Here is a 6295-nt window from a genome sequence, read left to right as displayed (position 1 = left end):
CTAATTGTTCAGTGCTATCAAAGTTCCCCGTCCGATGGTTTACCATCCGAGGGTGCAATTTACAACACTAATTACTCAGAAAATGTCCAAAATTTGGACCTAATTTTATTTAAAAATTTAATAATAACAAAAATAGTTTGAAATTGCTATATATAGCCAATCCAAAGATCATTAATAATTTTTATTTTTTGAAACAATCATAAAATAAATTTGGCCCAAAATAAAAATATTTATAAAAATGGTCCACATAAAAAAAAGGTTGGAAAAGTTGAAAAATCTTGTCAAGATATCTCAAGACATGTCTATTTCATCATTATTAGTTTAGGCCCATCAACTTAAAGTTTGTTATTACCTACGTTGCAGATGTGGTGTTATGGGAAGCTTAAAAAGATAATTGAATTATAAAACTTTAATAATATAACTTTAATTTATGAATAAGAGAACTTACAAAATTTAGAAGCTCAAATAAAGGAACGTAAAGATAAAAAAGATAAATTAAATTAAGAGACAAATCTTTTTAATTGGTCAATGTGATGACTAATAAAAAAAAAAATAAAAATTGATGTGAAAGTTTAAAAATAAATATAAAAATAATTAAAAGCAATAATATTCAATATTTTAAAATCAAAGATAAGTTAAAGGCAGTTACAAATGATTTAATTTCTTTATATATCTATATTCCCTAAAATTTGAAGAAAAATATTTTCTAGATTTTTTTGTTATAACATATTGTGAATCTATAAATGTCACCAATTAGGTAAAATCTTATTTAAACTGTGAAAATAATTTCAATTATGAGAGAATTGTGGAGAATTTATTTTTAGAACTTAAACCCACGAATATAACTCATAAGTCTATTTGTACTAAAAAACAACTAATAACCTCTAATTCAAATTTCTGTCTCTAAATTAAAAAATATATTTTTAGTTTTATTTAAATGATTTGATATACCTTAATTTCAAACTTTTATCTAAACTAAAAACATCTATTTAAAAGAAATTGTGATCCCGTGCCAAAAAAAATCGTGATAATCCTTCTTTACTTTCTTTTTAAAAAAAAAATCTCTTTTTAGAGATAATCTCCCCTTAGTTAAACTACAAGAAATACTACTTTATATAGCTTTGGAAGATAGCAGGTTTTAAAATAAGCTATTAAAAATTATGGGAAATAAGGCATAAGAAGGAAGGAAAAAACAAGTGGAAGAAAGGTGCAAAATTTTCGGGAAAAAGCGGAAAAAAAAAAGCCCATCTTTCAAATCTCATCCATGTCTTAATGGTAGGAATTCCCAACTCACTCAGGATTGAGGCCATGTTACCTATGGTCATCCTAGTGAAGTGAAGTCTTAGTTATAAACGATGTTATATAACGAGATATTAACACTTCGTGGTCAGGTCTTATACAAACTCTTTGTATAGGACGCCCTCGCTCGTATGTCCCCTACACGAATGATCAGAATCAGACCATCTGTGACAAGTCACAACACTTGTGACCATTCCACAAAGCAGGCTGCATCCGTAGCGTTACCAAGATAAGGTTTTCCTCCTATATCCATATATTACAGACCATTTTAGTTATCACTCAAGACATGATCCACTTGTATGTCACCACATACATGCTTAAGTTACATACAGATAACCAGGGACATTAAGTTTATTGGTTTATGGTAAAATCTAAATGTGCAAAGTCAAGTAGTGAAGTAAATATCATTTATATTATACATCACAAGTATTCGTACAAAGTTGTTTACAAACTACTGGACACGAGACTTTCGGACACAAACTGTCACACCCCACCCTAGACCACCCTCTTAGCCTAGGAAAGGGCATGACTGCAGCAATTATCAATCCTTTTGTTGACACTTACTGCCTAATAACTCTTGCAGAATAACTCTGATACCAAGATATAACTCAGATACAGCGGAATGCCTTACAGGCCACAAATTTATTAATTCAGAAACATAACATGTTTAGAGTCATTACAACACTACATCCACAAGTCCCAAAGCCCAAAACCCTAGTCCCTATATGAACATCAGTAACATGTGTACAATATTTACAGTAACCACCTAAATCTTTATCCTTTAGTGGCAGAGCAGATGCAGAGCTATCTTCTGAGGATTTGACCGCTATCTGGGGGAAAGGAAAACATTTGAAAACTAGGTGAGCTTACTAGCCCAATGAGTGACTTAAGAAAGACAACTAATTCTCATGCAAAAATCTCAATAAAGAGTTTAAACTGAAATATAAGATTCTACGATACCTTGTACTGCAGTATAAACATTTTCCAAGCATAAAGCATATAAAGTTGTTTTAATCATAAAACATTAAAACTGTTTCTCAGTTGAGAATAACCCTGCTGTGGTTAAAAATAATCCCAACACAAACTGCTAGTCAAGAGAGAACTCTTTTGCTCAATCTCTAACTCTAACTACCTACGTGCACGTGGCCATACTAAGTACCGTCATACCTTAGGTAATTCTGCTTAGATACCTTCTCAAATTTTCTTCAGTATCAAGCTGCTAGGATACCTTCTTAAATGTCTTTTCAACACATATAAATAGCTTTTCAACAAACTTCCCACACATGCATGCGTTTAAAACATAACTCATGATTTGCTTGGAAATTACTTTGTAAAACTAGCTGACATGAGAATAATCTTCTTTAAAACATGCTTTCTTTAAAAAATTGTAAATAAAACATTTTAGTCAAATGTTTTAATCAAACGTTTTAGTCACTCACCTCGATCGCTTAGGAACCTTTCTCTCTAGAAATTCCTTGTTTACCTCGGGCTCCCTTTTACACCCCTAGAATCCAGATTCAATTTAACACTTCGATTACTCATAGTTCTAGGCCTTATTTTGAGATATGTTCTTATACAAAAATATTCTAAAATGTCTCAGAAAGCTCACCCTAAAATCTTAGCTCAGAACTTCTCGTGGTTTGGCTGGAATCACAAAATCTTCAAGACTGGCCCAAGCTTATCCGACAGCCTGACCCTTCTAGCCTTTTCTCAGTTTCCAGCCCGATCCCTTAGATATTTTTCTCCAGCAGCCCTACCCTGAAAACTATACTTTCAGAGCTTTCAAGTAGCTATGGAATCACTCCAAACGCACGAGTAACCTGGGAGAACTCTTCGTCCCAAGTTGATGTTGTTTTCCAGACTTCACTGTCGAATGCGTCCCCTTTGAAGTTCTATGATCAACGCATGGATTTTGCTCTCAACGCAATATTTACTCAGCTTTCCCACTCTTTTTAATGTCTTTTTGAATTGTGATTTGAAAAATAAAGTCCTTGGTCCTATTTATAGGCGTCCAAACACTCTCCAAGGTCGACACCTTCTACTTGGCTGCATGTCCAAGTGTTTCCTCCTCACACTAACAACACAACTTTTGATCAACGCAATCTAAGTGTCCTTCTCCTACCTAGCCAATGCAAGGGCTTCAAATTGCATGTCCTCTTATGCAACCACCTCAATTCCTTAAGGCTTAAGGCTTCCTCCTAAGAAGACACATGTTTGATGACGTCCTTTATATGATCTCATCCTTCATATGCGTCCACAACCCCTTGGATGTTCAACACATAGAGCCATCAACGCATAGTCTATAATCAATGCATAGCAAGCCAACTCACTTAGTCACCACAAGTCCTAACCATCGCAACAGCCAGCCATCACCAATGCATAGGATGGCCGCTCATCCTCGACGCATGGCTCACTAGGTATCATAGCAGGGCTCTCTCAGCATGGGCGCATGGCGCTTGGCATAGGCGCTGGCCATTACTCGCAAGGCTTGCTTGGCCCCATGGGCGCTTGGCAAGGCGCTCGATGCATTGATGCTTGGCAGGGCGCTCAACGCGTAAGCTGGGTGCTTGATGCTCGACAGGGCGTTCGACGCATAAGCTGGCCGCTCAATGCATAGGTAGGGGTGCTTGGCATCGATGCATGCCAGCCTTCCAATGCATGCCTTCACTTCCTTCAGTCACATTGGTCCCTTCCAACGCATGCCTTCACTTCCTTCAGCCGCATTGATCCTTTCTAACGCATCCCCCACAAAATTTTATACTTAGCTAAATTTTCCAAGTTTTTCCCCAAAAGTCAAGCTTCCAAATTCCCTCTTTTCTTCTAATTTCCACCCTTTTCTCTACCATTACACACTAGTTTCCACATCAACCTACTCAACACACTAGTCTTAGTAGGGAACATACTCAAGTAGGGAAATTAGGATTCCGGGTTCACACAAACCCCAGCATAACTCTTGTTGAACCCTCAATAGTCTCAGTTTCACTGAAAATCTCACACAAAACGAGCTTACTTCGTGGCTTATGATCCTTCATGTGGTCTTCTTCTAAGAAGATAGCATTTGTAGAAACAAACACTTTGTTCTCACTCAGATCATAAAAGTATCCATCTGTCATTTCCTTGGGGTAGCCCACAAAGAGGCAAACCTTCAAACGCGATACTAACTTCTTAGAGTTAGTCACAAGCACATGTGTCGGATAGCCCCAAATCCTGAAGTGGTGTAAACTACCTTTACGGCCTCTCCACAACTCAAAAAATGTTTCAGAAACAATTTTCAAGGGAACGTTGTTCAGGATATAGCATGCAGTCTCCACTGTAAAACCCCAAAATGAGTCTGGAAGATGAGCAAAACTCATCATAAACTGAACCATGTCTAACAAGGTTCTGTTTCTCCTTTCTGATACACCATTCTGTTGAGGTGTACCAGGGGTCAAGAGTTGGGACGCAATCCCATGTTCTATCATATAGTTCTGGAATAGAGGTCCATATACTCTCCACCACGATCAGATCTTAGTGTTTTTATCTTCTTACCTAACAAGTTTTGAACTTCAGCCTTATACTCCTTGAACTTGTCAAGGGCTTCAAACTTACGTTGCATTAGGTACAGATACCCGTATCTTGAATAATCATCTATGAAAGAGATGAAATATTCATACCCACCCCGAGCTCTAACATTCATTGGACCACAGAGGTCTGAATGTACAAGCTCCAAGGCTTCCTCGGCTCTGTAACCTTTTCCAGTAAAAGGTCGTTTGTTCATCTTGCCTTCGAGGCATGATTCACATACCAGCAAGGAGTTTTCTTCTAAACTCTTTAGAAGTCCACTTTTTACCAACTTCTCAATCCTATTGAGGTTGATGTGACCTAACCTTAGATGCCAAAGATGGGCATTTTTCTTAGGAGAAACCTTTGGTCTTTTAGCTGTTGTTTCCGTATTGAACATTTCAATGTTAAACAAGGCTTTTATGACTAACGGCCTTAGAACATATAAGTTACTTTCCATTGAACCATAACAAATCCTCGTTCCATTCTTGAAAATAAACACTTTATTCCCATAAAAAGAGACATTATACCCTTGTTCAATGAGACAAGAAATCGAGATTAAGTTCCTTTTAATATGAGGAACTACGAAAACATTATCCAGTAACAGAAAATGTTTCTTGTCAACAAATAACTCCAGCCTGCCTACAATAATAGCTGAAACAACCTCACCAGTATCGACTCGTAGAGTCATCTCTCTCTCTGCCATTGTTTGTCAAGGACTAAATCCTTAGTAAGAGGAACTGACGTGGTTGGTAGCACTCGAATCTAAGCTCCAAACAGAATCGTCATTCTCTACCAAACACGTCTCCAAGACCAATAAATCAGATTTACTGTCTATCCTTCTCTTTTGGAGAGTAGTGGGATCAGTGTCAGAACAACTGACACTACTGGTTTCGTCATCCATCCTTTTGTGCTCGACAAGTAAGAACTGACGTTCAAATGAACTTGCAGCGAGTCCATGATCTTGCGTGCAATGACCATGTGCTCAACTCTTTTTGGCCAAAACATCAGGAATGTTAGCTAAAATGTAAAGTTGGGCCAATGAATTAGCCTTCATCCACACTTCATATGCATTGCGAACACTTCGTAGTGCATCAAGGGTCGGGACTTGAGGACATTCCTCAACCATGACAAATTCGTTTGCCATGAAATACGTCTCACACGATTCTTTCCACTGTATGAAATCGGTCATATTAAAAGCACTAAATGGAAATACTAACGAGTTGCTGAAAAGAAAAGCAAATTGACCTACATTAGGTTTTAAACAAATACCTGTTGTAAAACAAAACAACATCCAATAAGGTTTTAGCAAAACTAATATGAACCCCGTATGACATCTAGTTTCGCAATGACACTTCAAAGGTTTAGGACAAAAGTCGCCGAAGGGAGGTCAATTATCCCTCCTCTAAATTGAGAAGTTCTCAACTAGCCATTAATACCAGAATAATTCTTGCTC

Source organism: Benincasa hispida, chromosome 2 (assembly GCF_009727055.1).
Source record: "Benincasa hispida cultivar B227 chromosome 2, ASM972705v1, whole genome shotgun sequence".
In the NCBI taxonomy this organism is placed as follows: Eukaryota; Viridiplantae; Streptophyta; class Magnoliopsida; order Cucurbitales; family Cucurbitaceae; genus Benincasa; species Benincasa hispida.
Note: the sequence above shows the minus strand (reverse complement) of the source record.